The 17,939-nt window shown below is 43.3% G+C and overlaps 1 protein-coding gene across 1 annotated transcript in view; it reads left to right on the forward strand.

Annotated features, from left to right (window-relative positions):
• LOC132870988 (zinc finger protein 271-like) overlaps nt 1–17,939 on the forward strand; it is a 96,955-nt gene that overhangs the window by 18,811 nt on the left and 60,205 nt on the right. The gene's annotated exons all lie outside the window — the stretch shown is intronic.

Genomic DNA, 17,939 nt, shown 5'->3' on the forward strand with positions numbered 1-17,939 from the left:
AACCTGCATGTCTTTGGACTGTGGGGGAAACCGGAGCACCCGGAGGAAACCCACGCGGACACGGGGAGAACATGCAAACTCCACACAGAAAGGCCCTCGCCGGCCCTGGGGCTCGAACCCAGGACCTTCTTGCTGTGAGGCGACAGCGCTAACCACTACACCACCGTGCCGCCCCAGCTGATATCATGCTTACGAATAATCTCACCTATAGGTAGCAGGTATAAAGGAAAAAAAAAGCAGTGGGCCTAAGACAGAACCTTGTGGAACATCAAACTTGACCGGTTCACTTAGCTCTCATAGTACAAAACAGATGAAAAAAGCATATACACAAAACAAGCAAACAACAACAAAATAAGTGCATAGTGCAAAGTAATCCAGGTAAGTCAAGTATGGAATAGTTAAATATAAAGTATACAGTGTGCACAGAATGACGGTATAAGTGTTCAGATATTTTACAAGTGATATTACTGATATATGAATCTGGATTTTAGCTGTTCATCACAGAAAGGATTTCCCTTTTGGTGCAATATCGTGCATAGTGCAAAGATGAAATAGTAAATATAAATAATTATAAATATAAGTAACAGTGAGCACAGAATGACAGTATGAGTGTGCAGATATTTTGCAAGTGATATTACTGATATATGAATCTGGATTTTAGCTGTTCATCACAGAGACAGCCTGAGGGAAGAAACTGTTCTTGTGTCTGGTTGTTTTAGCATACAGTGATCTATATCGCCTCCCTGAGGGGAGAAGATTAAACAGATTGTGACCAGGGTGTGATGGGTCCGCAGAGATGTTACCTGCCCGTTTCCTGACTCTGGACAAGTATAAGTCTTGGATGGAGGGCAGGTTGACACCAATAATTTTCTCTGCAGACCTTATTGTCCATTGCAGTCTGTTCTCTTGTTTGGTGACCGATCCAAACCAAACAGTGATGGAAGAGCAAAGAACAGACTGAATGATAGCAGAGTAGAATTATGTCAACAGCTCCTTAGGCAGGTTGAGCTTCCTGAGCTGGCACAGAAAGTACAACCTCTGCTGAGCCTTTTTTGATGATAGTCAGTGCGTTTACATGCACATCCAAATCGAGCTACTGTCGGTAATCAAGCTAAGGGTCCCAGCAGGGGTGCCAGAGAAATCCAATCCTACATGCACACAAGGAAATCGAGCTATTGTGTGAAGTACATTGTGCACCCGAGCCACAGGTGGCGCTACACGCCCCATCGTGTTGGTACACTTCCGGTTGTCGTCACGAAGAAGAGCTATTCAAGAGTATAAACAAAGTTATCAGCAGTGTTGCCAGATACTGCTGACGTTTTCCAGCCCAAAACATGTTCAAATCCGCCAAAATGCACTTAAAACCGCCCAAACTGGCAACACTGGCAGTTCCGTGTTCACAAGTTCCATGTTCAAGCTGTTAGGCTTGCTCTAACAGATTGTATGGCTACAAACTGTCCTGCGCAGACCACTGTTTTGTAAGACAACTTATTTTGCACAATTGTATATTTTTCTAAAGTCCATTTTTTGCTTACAAAAAAATTTTTTTTGCCTACAATTTAACTTGTGTCTGAATAAACACACAAAAAGTTCAATTGTTTTGTTTTTATTGACATTCTTCAGATGTTGGACATTATGTATGTGTGTGTGTATATATATATATATATATATATGTCTAATATATGTCTATATATGGGCGGCACGGTGGTGTAGTAGTTAGCGCTGTCGCCTCACAGCAAGAAGGTCCTGGGTTCGAGCCCCGGGGCCGGCGAGGGCCTTTCTGTGTGGAGTTTGCATGTTCTCCCCGTGTCCACGTGGGTTTCCTCCGGGTGCTCCGGTTTCCCCCACAGTCCAAAGACATGCAGGTTAGGTTAACTGGTGACTCTAAATTGAGCGTAGGTGTGAATGTGAGTGTGAATGGTTGTCTGTGTCTATGTGTCAGCCCTGTGATGACCTGGCGACTTGTCCAGGGTGAACCCCGCCTTTCGCCCGTAGTCAGCTGGGATAGGCTCCAGCTTGCCTGCGACCCTGTAGAAGGATAAAGCAGCTAGAGATAATGAGATGAGATGTGTATATATATATATATATATATATATATATATACACACACACACACAATTGTAACGAACTCGATACGAGCCGTTAACAAATCTTATAACTTAATGCATGAAACGCGCTTACAGCATATTTCCAATGTGAATATTTTATTGTATGATGGTGCATAGTGAGAAAGAGTGAGAGAATAGCCTTCAGGGCAGAGTCTTTAGTCCAACCACTGCGTAAGCAGTATAACAAAAACCACGCACCGCCCGTGCGCTTTCCAAAAACAAAACAATCCTCGCCAGCAAAAAAAATAGGAAACAAAAAAGGAGCGATCTCACCTCTTCAGATGTGGGTTTAAGTCCGTCTGTACCTTCCTCAAAAAGGGCGAAGAAGAAAAAAATTAATCCTTAAGCATGTAGCAGTCAGTCTATTTCGGAGCATTGAAGAATACTGAAGGATGTCAGAATGTACATGCGCCGGCTTCCATCTACCTTCATTCATTCCTCTTTCCGCTTTTTCATTCAAAAAACGAGCATGTGATTTAAAGGGTCTAAGGCCATAGGACAGGGAGCGAGGAGGTGTGTGCGTGGGTGAGTGACAGAGAAGAACCCTATTGAGGTATTTCACTCACGTGACTAAGTCATGTGATGCTGCCATTTTGGACGGCACGGCTTGAATCAGTTTGAATGCGAGGAAGGCGACAAACGAAAAACATAAAAGAAAAAGGAGCGAGATGCAGAAAACACCTTCACTATCCAGCGACGTAGGGCATTTACAGGGTGAGCAGAGGGAGAGGTATTTGCAAAAATTGAGGTTAGCAGGCTTAGAGAACGACGTTTACCTGCTTCCACCAGGACTGTTCACTGACAGCTAAGATTTGTTCACATTTTCATTTACTTTTGGTCCTCAGGATAAACAAAATGTTATTAAATGTCATTGAAATAACTTCTTAGTCTGTTGAGACATGGCCCGTTATAAGTTTTTCCTTTACTGTATTTACTAGTTTACTGAGCGTGCTCCGGGGCTGGCCGGGGCTAGCTAGCGCTCCGGGGCTGGCCCGGGCTAGCTAGCGCTCCGGGGCTGGCCGGGGCTGGCCGGCGCTCCGGGGCTAGCTAGAACTCCGGGGCTAGCTAGCGCTCCGGGGCTGGCTCGCTCAGTAAACTAGTAAATACAGTAAAGGAAAAACTTGAGACTGAAAGGTTTTAACAGTCATCCAAATGACTGAACGTAAACGTTGCTACAGCAACATACTAGGTACTATGATGTTGACATTAGCTAGCTTGCCGTCCAAAATGGCGGACACCGGGGCGTCACGTGACCCTGTGACGTCAGGTGAAATACCTCAATAGACTTCCTAGGCTCACGCTCGCCCTGAATTTCTCTTAAAGTGAGGCTTTCTATGTCTTACTTTACATAGACGTTTTAATACGAAATATAAAGTGTCTTAGACATACTGTTTTACGCTACTGACACCTGGGCCCACATCAGAGAGTGCACTGTCTGCCAGCAACATAAGCCTTTCAATTCTAAACCCAGTGGTCTGCTGCAATCGACCCAAGTGTTTGAGGTTGGTGAAATGATGGGTATTGACATCATGGGCCCATTTCCTCGCAGCCGCAAGGGTAACTGCTACTTGGTGGTCCTTGTGGATTATTACTCCAAATGGACAGAGCTGTTCCCTGTGCGTGATAGCCAGACCCCAAAGCTAGTGAGGATTCTCACAGAAGAGATATTCACCAGGTGGTGTACACAAAAATATCTTCTATCCGACAGGGGGAGCCAGTTTACCAGTCACCTCTTGAAAGCTGCCTGCAAATCATGGGGAGTGATAAATAAAACTTTATGTGGCTGATGCTACACAATGACTTGTTTATGTACACAAGTCACAGCTATGCAACAGCTGTACAGATGTATTTGGTGATACAGTAAGTGAGCTAAATTTTAACAGTGCAAACAATGCCACAAAAAGAAAAGATTCATGCCGTTGTCATGCCGACCGAGGCTGTTGTGTTTCCTGCTTGTGGTCTCGTCACTCGTCACTTCCGGAAGGGGCAGTGCTGAAGTAAGTAGCTCGAATACGTAGCTCAATAAGGTATACATGCACTAAGTAGCTCGGCAGAAATCACATAATCTAGGTCGTGTAGCTCAATTCCGAGAAATCAAGTTTGGTTCAATTTCAGCCGAATTAAGGTGTATACATGGCATTTTGAACTTCGATTTCAGTCGAGCAACGGCAGAAATTCGATTCTCTCTATGTCAGGGGTGTCCAAACTGATCCATAAAGCGCCGTGTGGCTGCAGGTTTTCATTCCAGCCATGCAGCAGCACACCTGATTTGGCTTATTCAATCAACTGACACACCCACCTTTTAATCAAGGGTGGGTGTGGCTGCAAGTATTTGACTGTGTGAAGACAGTTCAATTGATTGAATGAGCCAAGTCAGGTATGCTGCTGCATGGCTGGAATGAAAACCTGCAGCCACATGGCCCTTTATGGATCAGTTTGGACACCCCTGCTCTATGTGCATGTAAACGCACTGACTGACTCTGTTTGTCTCCCACTTCAAGTCCTGAGAGATTGTGGAACCCAGAAACCTGAAGCTTTCAACGGCAGTCAGTGTTGTTGGTGATGGTGATGGGCAGCAGACTGGGGGGGCTCCTCCTGAAGTCCACTGTCATCTCCACAGTTTTGAGCGTGTTCAGCTCCAGATTGTTCTGACCGCACCACCAGACCAACCGTTCAACCTCCCGTCTATATGCAGACTCGTCACCGTCCTGGATGAGGCCGATGACCGTTGTATCGTCTGCAAATTTCAGGAGTTTAACAGACTAGTCTCTTGAGGTGCAATCATTGGTATAAAGGGAGGAGAGCAGTGGGGAGAGCACACACCCTTGGGAGGCGCCAGTGCTGATAGTCCGAGTGCTGGATATGATGCTCCCCATCCTCACCTGCTGCTTCCTGTCAGTCAGGAAGTTTGTAATCCACTGACAGGTGTAGGAGGGCACAGTGAGCTTGGTGTGGAGGATGTCTGGAACAATGGTGTTGAATGCTGAACTGAAGTCCATGAACAGAATCCTGGCGTACATCCCTGCAGAGTCAAGGTGTTGCAGGATGTAGTGCAGTCCCATATTGATTGCATCATCCGCTGACCTGTTTGCCCGGTAAACAAACTGCAGGGGGTCTGTGATGTCCTTCAGGTGTGACAACACCAGTCTCTCGAAGGACTTCATGACTACAGATGTGAGAGCTACAGGCCTGTAGTCATTCAGTCCTGTGATGGTGGTTTTCTTGGGAACCGGGATTACTGTGGAGCGTTTGAAGCATGAGGGGACTTCACACAGCTCCAGGGATCTATTGAAGATTTGGGTGAAGATGGGAGCCAGCTGATCAGCACAGACCTTCAGACAGGAGGGTGACACACCATCTGGGCCAGGTGCCTTCCTGATCTTCTGTCTGCGAAAAAGCTGACAAACATCCTCTTCACAGATCTTGAGTGCTGGTGTGGGGTTAGAGGCGAGAGGAGGCAGAATAGCAGGGGGTGTGAATGGGTCTTTAATGTCTGAGGGGGGGAGAGGTGTGAATTTGTCGAATCTGGAGTAGAACACATTCAACTCCTCAGCCAGTTGATGGTTCATTGCAGTGTAGGGGGATGGTCTCCTGTAGTTAGTGATATTCTTCAGGCCTGTCCACACTGATGCCGGATCGTTGGCTGAAAGGCTGTTTTTGATCCTTTCAGCATAGCTCCTCTTAGCTGATTTCACCTCTTTCGTCAGTGTGTTTCTGGCCTGTTTGTACAGGACTCTGTCCCCACTTCTGTAGGCCTCCTCCTTGGCCTGGCGAAGCTGTCTGAGTTTTGCAGTGAACCAGGGTTTGTTGTTATTGTATGTGCGGAAGGTCTTGGTGGGTGCACACACATCCTCACAAAAACTGATGTAAGATGTCACAGTATCAGTCAGTTCATGCAGGTCTGAAGCTGCAGCCTCAAAAACACTCCAATCAGTGCAGTCAAAGCAGGCTTGTAGTTCCACTTTGGCCTCATCAGACCATCTCCTCACCGTCTTAACTACAGGCTTAGCAGATTTCAGCTTCTGCCTGTAGAACGGAATAAGATGAACCATACAGTGATCAGATAGTCCCAAGTCCTTTAAAACAGTGTAACAATGGTCCAGAGTGTTAGTGTCCCTGGTGGGACACTTAATGTGCTGTTTATATTTTGGCAATTTGTGGCTGAGGTTTGCTCTGTTAAAGTCCCCCAAAACAATGAGCAAAGAGTCCGGGTGGATTTTCTCCACATTGTTTATCTGATCAGCCAGGTGTTGTAATGCCTCATTAACACACGCCTGAGGGGGGATGTAAACTCCAACCAGAATAAACGAGGAAAACTCTCGCGGAGCATAAAACGATTTGCAGTTTATGAATAATGTCTCCAGATGAGGACTGCATGATTTATATAGAACTGTGACATCAGTACACCAACCTTCGTTAATATAAAAGCAGACTCCGCCTCCCCTCATTTTCCCCGTGAGCTCCGTTTCGCGGTCCGCTCGGTGCAGGTGAAATCCAGGCAGGTGGAGAGAAGATTCCGGGATGTGCTCCCCGAGCCAGGTTTCGGTGAAGCACAAGGCAGCAGATCTGTTAAAATCTGTGTTGATTGTGTTGAGGAGCAGCAGTTCGTCCATCTTATTGGCCAGAGAGCGGACGTTAGCCAGGTGAATAGACGGGAGCGCAGTGCGAAAACCCCGCTGCCTCAGTCTGACGAGCATGCCAGCTCGTTTCCCCCGGTGTCTCCGGTGTCCTTGGCGTAATCCATAGAGAACTGCCGCTCCCCCAACAAGTAACTCTGAAAAACTTTCCGGATTGATGAAAGCCGATGAAAGAACTTTACTGGTGGTTAATCCAATGTTTGAGTTCTTTTCTAGAGTATGTGACCAGTGAAGAAACGCAAGAAACACAACAAATACACAAAAACGTAGAAAGTATGAGAGCGCGAAGTACCGAGGCAATCGTCTGCAGCGCCATCTTGGAACAGATAGGGTATAATTGAGTTATTTTGACAAAAGTACATGTTTAAATTTTTTTTTTACACACATTTATTTCTGCAACAGAAGAGTAAGACAAGCCCTGAAAACATGAAGCATAAATCAGTATCAAATATGTAAGACTTGCGTACAGTACTAGTATGCAATAGCCTATGTCTTTTTATATCGAGTTTAGGACACAAAGCACACTTTGTTTTCCCTACCATATAACAATGACTAGCAATATTGCAAAGATGAATTATAAAACTAAAAACATGATAAAACAGGAGTCTGTACTGCAGTACTGTCTTATCATTCAGGTTCCCATTGCATTGAGGAGGCAATTAAACAACCTGCCCTCCTCATCTTCACCTGCATGATGGGCCAATGTCAAATGATAAATGGGGTAAGATGTATTTATTTATGGGATAATTCACGATATAAATTATATGCATTTTACTATTTGAGACACAAAAGCATGTCTTTCCATTCATTGAATGTACTTACCACTAGCTTTTTCACATTTTTATATACACCTAATTTTTCTCTTTAAATGATAGATTTTCTCAGTTTAAACATTTGATATGTCATCTATGTTCTATTCTGAATAAAATCAAATCAAAATCAAATCAAGTTTATTTGTATAGTGCTTTTAACAATAAACATTGTCGCAAAGCAGCTTTACAGAATTTGAACGACTTAAAACATGAGCTAATTTTATCCCTAATCTATCCCCAATGAGCAAGCCTGTGGCGACGGTGGCAAGGAAAAACTCCCTCAGACGACATGAGGAAGAAACCTCGAGAGGAACCAGACTCAAAAGGGAACCCATCCTCATTTGGGCAACAACAGACAGCCTGACTATAATATTAACAGTTTTAACAGGTATAACCCTCAACAGTCCTCATTGGGCCGTCCTTCACAGGAGCGGTGCGATAAAACTCCGACCAGACACAGGGCACCAGGATGGATCAAGCAGGTCCGAGGGGCAGAAGAGGCCAGCATCTCAATCCCAGGATCAACATGTAACTCAGAGGGACAGATTGGGGGGGGGGAAGAGAGAGAGAAAGAAAACACAGGTTGTTAGGTATGCCCTAAAAATGAAAAGTATTAAATCTGTGTGGTAGGCTCGCAGAGACGAGAGTGTTTACATCAGGCATAACACACAACAATGGCATGTTAATATGGTAAAAAATATCATGACCTGCTCTGGCTGGATGCTTGATTGGGTGATGGGAGCACACTCCTCAGCAATGATGAGATGCAGATGGGACCCTTAGGGCTGGCCAAGACAATTCAGTTACATTTCACCGGGTCTGGGACATGCGACAGAATGTCTGACGGCCGATTCCCTGCAGGCTACGATAGCCAGTCGAGGTCTCCACCCTCTCCACCAAAAGATTTCCTGTTGACTCCATGTAACTCAGAGGGACAGATTTGGGGGGGGGGGGGGAGGGAAAGAAAACACAGGTTGTTAGGTATGCCCAATGTCACCTGAATAAGTAGGAGCAGTATACATATTGCACCGAGTACAAGCAGGGACTCCGGCAACTAACTATGACAGCATAACTAAAAGGAGAGAGCCAGAAGGTAACACAGGCATGAGGGAGCCCCGGGACATAAAGCAGCCAGCCACTACACCGTCAACAAACTCGAGTGAGCAAGCGAGTGGGGACTGACAGCATCCATACATCCCAGTTTACCAAAACACTCTATGTCTGAGGACCCTCCAGATCTACTCCTTTACCTCATAAACACCATTAACAAAAGGCTTGACTAAACAGATATGTTTTCAGCCTAGACTTAAATGCTGAGACTGTGTCTGATTCCCGAACATTACTTGGAAGGCTGTTCCATAACTGTGGGGCTTTGTAAGAAAAGGCTCTGCCCCCTGATGTAGCCTTCACTATACGAGGTACCAGCAGATAGCCTGCACCTTTTGATCTAAGTAGGCGTGGCAGGTCATAGAGGAGCAGAAGTTCACTCAGGTACTGTGGTGCGAGACCATTCAGTGCTTTAAAGGTCAATAGTAGTGTTTTATAATCAATACGAAATTTGATTGGGAGCCAATGCAGTGTGGATAAGACAGGCATGATGTGGTCATATTTTCTAGTTCTAGTAAGGACTCTTGCTGCTGCATTTTGAACTAACTGGAGCTTGTTTATGCACTTATTGGAACATCCAGAGAGTAAGGCATTACAATAATCCAACCTGGAGGTAACGAAAGCATGGACTAGTTTTTCTGCATCATGCAATGACATTAAATTTCTTATCTTTGCAATATTTCTGAGATGAAAGAAAGTTATCCGGGTGATGTTATCAATGTGAGTTTCGAATGAAAGACTGGGGTCAATAATCACTCCGAGGTCTTTTACTGCTGCACGTGAAGAAACAGAAAGGCCATCCAGAGTCACTGTGTAATCAGAACACTTACTTCTAGCTGTATGTGGTCCTAGCACAAGTACTTCAGTCTTGTCAGAGTTAAGCAGAAGGAAATTAATAAGCATCCAGTGTCTAATGTCCTTAACACATTCCTCAATTCTATTAAGCTGGTGTCTCTCATCAGGTTTTGCAGAGACATACAACTGTGCGTCATCAGCATAACAGTGGAAACTAATACAATGTTTACGAATAATATCACCCAGAGGGAACATATATAAAGAAAAAAGCAGTGGACCCAAGACAGAACCTTGTGGAACACCAAACTTTACCTCGGTATGTCTAGAAATATCACCATTTATATCAACATACTGATAACGATCAGTTAGATAAGACCTGAGCCAGGAGAGGGCCGTTCCCTTAACTCCCACAACACTTTCTAGTCTATCCAGAAGAATGGAATGATCAATGGTATCAAATGCTGCACTAAGGTCAAGCAACACAAGTAGCGAGACACAGCCCTGATCAGACGCCAACAGTAGGTCGTTTACTACTTTAACCAGTGCTGTCTCTGTGCTATGATGAGGTCTAAATCCTGACTGATACATTTCATGGATGTTATTCCTATGTAAATATGAGCATAACTGCTGTGCCACAGCTTTTTCAAGAATTTTGGAGATAAAGGTGAGGTTTGATATTGGCCGATAATTGGACAGCTGACAGGGATCAAGGTCAGGTTTTTTAATCAGGGGTTTGATAACTGCTAGTTTAAAGGATTTGGGTACATAGCCAATCATAAGAGAAGAATTTATTATTTTTAGAAGCGGTTCAATTACTCCAGGCATTATCTGTTTGAATAGATGTGTCGGTAAGGGATCTAGTACGCAAGTTGAGGCTTTTGATGTAGAGATTAATGAAAGTAATTCAGTTTCTTTTAGGGGAGTAAAACATTCTAACTGATGATCTGATATAGTTATATTGTTAACCACAAGGTCACTTTCATTGTCTAACCTTAAATTAGTAGTTTGAATTTTTTGTCGGATATTCTCAATTTTGTCATTAAAAAAATTCATGAAGTCGTTGCTACTACATACTGCAGGTGTGCATGTGTTGATAGTGGACTTATTCCTGGTTAATTTTGCTACAGTATTAAATAGGAATCTAGGATTATTTTTGTTATCTTCTATTAGGGAGGAGAAATATGTTGATCTCGCAGCACTAAGAGCTTTTCTATACTTCAGGAAGCTCTCCTTCCACGCTAATTTGAACACTACCAATTTTGTTTGACGCCATTTACGTTCCAATTTTCGAGTGGTCTGTTTTAATGTGCGAGTGTCATCATTATACCAGGGTGCTAATTTTTTGTCTCTGACCATTTTCCTTTTTAGAGGAGCTACATTATCTAAAGTATGGCGGAATGTTGACTCTAAGCATTCAGTTGCCTGATCAAGTTCTGCAGGGGCTGATAGTGACCCAATCAAAGGTGACAGCTCTGGGAGATCATTTATAAAGCTCTGTGCAGTAGTTGACATGAAAGTACGTTTAATACAGTAGCGTGGTGAGGTGCATATATTATTATTCAGACATATTTTGAATGAGATGAGACAATGATCTGAGATGACTTCAGACTGTGGAGGTATGACTATATTGTCTACGTTTAATCTGAATGTTAGTATTAGATCAAGGGTGTGACCACCATTATGGGTCGGTCCTATGACATTCTGCTTAATCCCGACTGAATCTAAGATGGACACAAACGCTGTTTTTAAAGGGTCTTCTGGGTTATCGAAGTGAATATTAAAATCTCCGACAACTAAAGCTTTGTCTAAGGAAATAACCAGATCTGAGATAAAATCTGCAAATTCAGAAAGAAACTCAGAATATGGCCCCGGGGGCCTGTAAATAATAAGCAATGGAATTAACTGGGTAGACTTATTTTTCGAGGCTACATACATTATATGAGTATGAAGAACTTCAAATGTATTAAATTTATAACCAGGTTTGTGTGTTACACCTAGATAATTATAAATAACCGCGACGCCTCCTCCTCTGCCAGTTAGACGAGGCTGGTGTATATAACTGTATCCAAGAGGACTCGCTTCATTTAATGCTATATATTCATTTGGCTTAATCCATGTTTCTGTTAAACACAGTACATTAAACTCCTGATCAGTAATGAGTTCATTAACCATTAGCGCTTTAGATGTAAGAGATCTAATATTTAATAGCCCCACCTTTAGATCAAAGGTGCTGGCAGCAGCTGTACAGTCAGTATGATCTAATTTTATATTGATTAGGTTACTGGAACAAACTCTCTGAAAATTTCTACCTTTTTGTTGAGCTCGGGGAACAGACACAGTCTCGATGTAGTGGACCCTGAGTGACGACTCTGTGCAGCTAGCAGACAGTCGGTTTAGCCTGTTCGTCTGCTCCCTGGCCTTGGCTCTGGATTGTCAGAAATTAACTCGGCCTGTTCTGAGACTATGACCTATGCTGCAGGAAATGAGAGCAGCACCTTCCCGAGTGGGATGGATACCGTCCCGCCCTAACAGGCCAGCAGTGCCCTCAAAATTAGCCCAATTATCTATAAAGCCCACACTGTTTTCAGAGCACCACCTGGACAGCCAGCAGTTCAGCGACCATAACCTGCTGTAAGCTACATCGCCACGCCGCATTGGGATGGGGCCAGAGCATATTACAGCATCGGACATCGCCTTCGCTAATTTAAACACCTCTACAAAGTTACTCTTAGTAACCTCAGACTGACGAAGGCGTATATCATTAGCTCCTGCATGGATAACTATCTTTGAGAACCTGTGCTTGCCTAGGACCCTAAGATTACCTGCTATGTCCGGCGCCCTGGCTCCCGGTATACACCTGACTAAAGCTGCTGGTGCCCCTAAAGGCTGAGCTAATTTCACGTGCCGTATGATAGAGTCCCCTATAACCAGAGCTCTTTCAGGTTTCTCAGTGGGTGCATCACTAAGGAGAGCAAACCTGTTCGACACGTGACGCGGAGAGGAGTGGTGCTCCCGTGGGCGAGCCTCAGCGGTAGCTTTGGCTCTATGCTTATGCTGCCGAGCCGTCACCCATTCGCCCCGCTGTAAGGGCTCTAATGCCGGAGTTGGGGGATTGCTAACTCCACCTAGGGCGTCCAGACTTTCCCCTACAGAAACTACACTGTTCTCACGCTCACTAACCTGCTCTAAAGCCTGGACACGCGCTTCTAGCACTGAAATCTTCTCCGTCAGAGAGCTAACTAATCTGCACTTACCACAAGTAAAGCTAATAAAGCTATCGCTAGTGACGGAGGAAGAATGACTAAACATCCTGCACTCAGCACACTGAACAGGCTGAAGGTGTGCCATGATGAAAAGATTCGTGTACCTTAAATGAAGATCTGTTGATATTAAAGCAGATCAGATGTGGATGGCCTCCGCTTGTGGTCTTTACACAGGAGGAGAGAAAAAGAAAGCTTCCGGTCTCGGTGTTCTTCCGAAAAAAGAAAGAAAAAAACGGGGGAAAAAAACGGAAAAAGGAAAGCGAAAGTGAAAAGTACAAAAATGAAAGCGACAGTACAATAAAAATGAAGAGGATACTGGAAATTTATTTGTAGAAAAAAAGTTAAAAAAGGATTAGTAATTAACGCCGGCACTCGCGGGAAAAAAGGACTCGGCGCGAACAACTTAGGAAGCAGGAAGTGCGTAAACCAGGATGGAATATGGAATTTTGAAACTTCCACATCATTGCATTCCGTTTTTATTTACAATTTGTACTTTGTCCCAACTTTTTTGGAATCGGGTTTTTATATATATATATATATATATATATATATATATATATATATATATATATATATATATATATATATAAAAACCCGATATATATATATATATATATATATATATATATATATATATATAAAACACGTGTGTGTGTGTATATATATATATGTGTGTGTGTGTGTATATATATATATATATATATAAAACACGTGTGTGTATATATATGTGTGTGTGTGTGTGTGTGTGTATATATATATATATATATATATATATATATATATATATATATGTATGTGTGTGTATATATATATATATATATATATATATATATATATATATATAAATGTGAAAAAGCTAGTGGTAAGTGTATATGTATATATATTTCTACACATGTATATGTACAGCCACATACAAAAAAAGTTGTAAGCCTCCATACTCTTCCATGTTTTCATCTGTTTTGTGGTGTAGAAGGATGTCTGCAACACCAGATAGTTCAAGATGTCGGGGAACTCAACTGAAGGGTAGTTTTCGAGCTCATATGACCTCCTCCTTTCCCAGACTGTTGGTGTCTATTCCATTGCACATAGCAATCTTCTGAGTATATCTAAAGCAGGTTTTTTTCTAGAAAAATTTAGTATGAGGGCGCTCACCATGGCGAGGGAGCGAAGCTGGGGGGGGATGGTGCCGGTTGTCCGTCCCCCCCTCCGCTGTGCGAAGCCTTTGAAAAATTGAGGCTACAGTGGGACATTCTGAGGCTATCTGAGAGGAAAATTGTAACAAATTGTCTGTCAACACTGAAAAAGAAAGAAGTAATCATCTTCTGCCCCGGACAGTCTTTGGCTTTCTTCCGTTTCGTGCCGCGGGATGACATCTTTAAATGCCCAAGTGTCAACAAAAACAACTTGCGAACTACTTCTGTCAAAAGCTCCCGCGCCGGTGGGTGAAAGGTCATTCAGTCTCGAGAAATCTCGCTTTACAAGTCAGCTGACCTTGTATGTAACCCAGTGGTTGCGTTAGACTTTTTCATTGTCCGTCATTTTGACGGACAGGGTCGTAAAAATTCCGTCATTGTCCATTATTATCTGTCATTTTATTTTAACTATTAAATGACAATGTATATAGGCTATAAATGCTATATATTTAATAACTTGTGTTTTCATGGACTCATTTTCATTTAAAAATTAATTCGCAGAACAAGCTTGTATTATTTAATCATTTATTTATGTATTTATGATGCAAAAAGATGAACAGAGATTCTGACGTTCGGTCACTTGTGAACCCATTTTCCCTCCACTAAAAACATTGCGGCTGTTGTGCCTTAACGGGCATATGAACAATGTTATTTTACAACGTAGCAAGACAATTGCAGTTAAAATATGAACAGTCCACTACAACGATTTAAGTGACAATCTAATTTGACCTGTTTGCGTGAGCTCAAACCTTCCTTCTGGCCCGCATGGATTTAAATTGGGAGCTCGCTTGTGCATAATCAGAGTCGTCAATGGAGACTGCTGCCGAGGCAATTGTCATTAAATTTTGCGTCTTTGCCTCGGACAGACGACTTCTCATTGACGTTTTAATTTTATTCTGAAGGCTGAACCCGCGCTCTGCTGCGACACTGGAGACTGGAATAACCAGCGCCACTTCAGCCAAAGTTCTGAAGTCGGGAAACATTTCTCCCAGGGAAGTGATCAGAAGCCGGCAAGAGCCTCTGAAAGTTGGATTTCCCGACCCTGCTAGTACTCTCTTCATAGGGAGGAAATCCTGCAGCATGCGGTCTTTCTGCACCAGTGGTGCAGCTGCACCCCGCGGTGACCCATAGTGGGCTGACACGGAAGGTCTTAAATAAAACGAAGTTATGTTTAAATGTTAGTTTGTCTACCCGTGCTCTCATTAAAATGATAGTTTAGCAGATATTCGAGCAGTGATGTTCCTAAGCTTGCTGGGGAAGAATACAATAAATCGACATTTGTTTAATTTTAAAAACAAGAAAACAGCTAGCCTAAATGAGCGCTATTGCATTAAGACGTACAGGCAGGGAAACGACACAAACAACCCAATACATCTCTTTTTTTTAATAGCAAAAATGACGTGTCTTCTGCAGAGAAGGGAAACATTAATACATCTCACTGTGCTAGTGGTTAGAAAAGTCAGAGCGCGGTCAGGAGTGCGATGGGGGGAACAGCCTTGCGCAGTGGCTACAATGTATACATGAGTAGCCTATGCACTGAACATCAAGACTGCCGCAACGTCGACTCAGATTGAAAGTGACGGCAGTGAGGACTATGTATACTGTATGTAAGAAAACTCTGCCACAACTTGCCAATCATTTCAATGATATGTTTCATTATGTTTTATTATTGTTATTATTAGGCTATTATTGTTATTGGTAATGGTAACGGTAAACATCCGTCAAAATGACCGACGGCCTTCAGATTTTTCCGTCATAGCTAAAAAAAATCCGTCAATGACGGACAATTGTCGGTTAACGCGACCTATGATGTAACCCATGTCAAATCTCGCGAGAGCAGCCGCGACAAGTAAACAACATGGCGCCTCAGTCTGGAAAACGCCAATTCGGATTGTTTTGCACCGTCTGGCGGTGTATCTACTATGATTGGAATATTTTTGGAGCAATTATAACGTATTTGATGATCAGACACATTGTCACGTGGTTTTGCTGGGATGTTTTCACAGAGAAAAGATCATTTTGAGAAAGATTGCATGTTGTGCAGTAGCATATAAGTGCATGGCCTAAGTGTGACTTGGGGTTCAATCGGCATTTCGGTAAGGGGGCGCACGCCGAGAGTAAGAGGGCGCAGTGCCCCTGTTCCCCGGTTTAGACAAAAGCCTGTAAAGCAAGCAGTGGCTTCTAGATTACAAGCATACTCTGATAAGTTATCACAAGTTGTTTGCACTATGGCAGCCATTTTGGTTTGCTTGACCACCAGTTGTTTTACTGGAAGTGAGATCGCAAAGAAAAGTCATGTGACTGAAACCCAAGAACACCCAGTCATCTTACTGACCTGTTGCCAATTAATCAAATTAGTTTTGTTAGCATTACACAACTCTTTGAGTCTTTTGTTGCCCCGTCCCAACTTTTCTGAAATGTGTTGCTGACATCAAATTCAAAATGAGCATATATTTTTCAAAAAACAATACAATTTCTGTTTCAACATTTGATATGTTGTCTTTGTCCTATTTTCAATGAAAATATAGGGTTTCCATGAATTGCAAATCTTCACATTCTGTTCTTATTTGTTTTGCACAGTGTCACAACTTTTTTGCAGTTGGTGCTGTAATTAGACTGGGTAGACTTGTTTTTTTGGCTGCATATGTTCATGTAAAGAACTTCAGACATATTGAATTTTTGTTCAGGTTTTTGTATGATGCCTAGATTATCATTATAAATAACTGTGACACCTTCTCAACCAGTTGGATGTGGCTGATCCATATAGCTGAGGATGAATGCACTGGTGTATTTCGATATGACTCTGCATTGTAAAACTCTTTCCACACTGTGAGCAATGATGCGTGTTGGAGCCAGTATTAACCCCTTGTGTTAGTGTGCGCTCCCTCTACAGGCCTGGAGGATACTGTGTCCAGGGGGATGATAAATACCTGGCCAGGAAAAGCTAGTATCTCACTGGGCTGCAACAGCTTACGACAAATTGCGAACGTCATTCGCGAGAGAGCTTCAAAAGTGTCTTGAAACATTCGTGGGGCTTCTCAATTTCCTCGCATAAGTCGCAAAGTGTCGCTCCTTCATCGCTGAAATTTTGAACATGTTCAAAAAATTAATGCGACAAAATTTCTCTCAAAATAGCTTTAAATGCGTCGCTGGTGTCGTAAAGCCGTCGCAAACCCTTCTCAAGTCAGTTTCTGTGAGGCTTCCTCTACTTCCCTGCCTGCCGAGGGAAAGCCGGGCTGCGACAGCCTGTGACTAGTTGGAGACACAACAATTGCGGTAAAATATGCGAATATCAATTCAGTGTGATTCCAAGTGAAAATTGTCACTAATTCGCATATTTTATCGCAATTGTTGTGTCTCCAACTAGTTGCGGGCTGTTGCACCCCAGTGAGATACTACCCAAAGGACCAGGTGTGGCTGATTGGAGATAACAGCTTCTTATGTCTGTCTCCTGCTGTGAAAAGAAAAAGAAGAAAGAAAGCACAACTTTATTCATCACACACTTGTAAAATTCCTCTCTGCATTTAACCCATCTGAAGCAGTGAACACACACTTGCACACACATGTGAGCACTGAGCACACGCACATACCCAGAGCAGTGGGCAGCCATGCTAACAGCGCCCCGGGAGCAGTTGGGAGTTGGGTGCCTCGCTCAAGGGCAGCTCAGCCCAAGGCCGTCCCATATTAACCTCTCCGTATGTCTTTGAACTGTGGGGGAAACTGGAGCACCTGGAGGAAACCCACCAGACACGGGGAGAATATGCAAACTCTGCACAGAAAGGCCCCCGCCAGCCGCTGGGCTTGAACCCAGAACCTTCTTGCTGTGAGACAGTGCTCACCACTTACACCACCGTGCTGCCCAATCTGTACTCCAGTTTAACATCTTGTAGGAGTGTACTGGTACATATATTTGTACCGGGCCATTTGCAGTATGATGCAGATGTGTACCAAATGCAGTCTTTAAACAGTAATTAAATTAATTTAACTGTAATGCGTAACATGAATTCAATACGTTTGAAGTTCT

The sequence above is a fragment of the Neoarius graeffei genome, chromosome 22 (genome assembly GCF_027579695.1).
Source record: "Neoarius graeffei isolate fNeoGra1 chromosome 22, fNeoGra1.pri, whole genome shotgun sequence".
Lineage (NCBI taxonomy): Eukaryota > Metazoa > Chordata > Actinopteri > Siluriformes > Ariidae > Neoarius > Neoarius graeffei.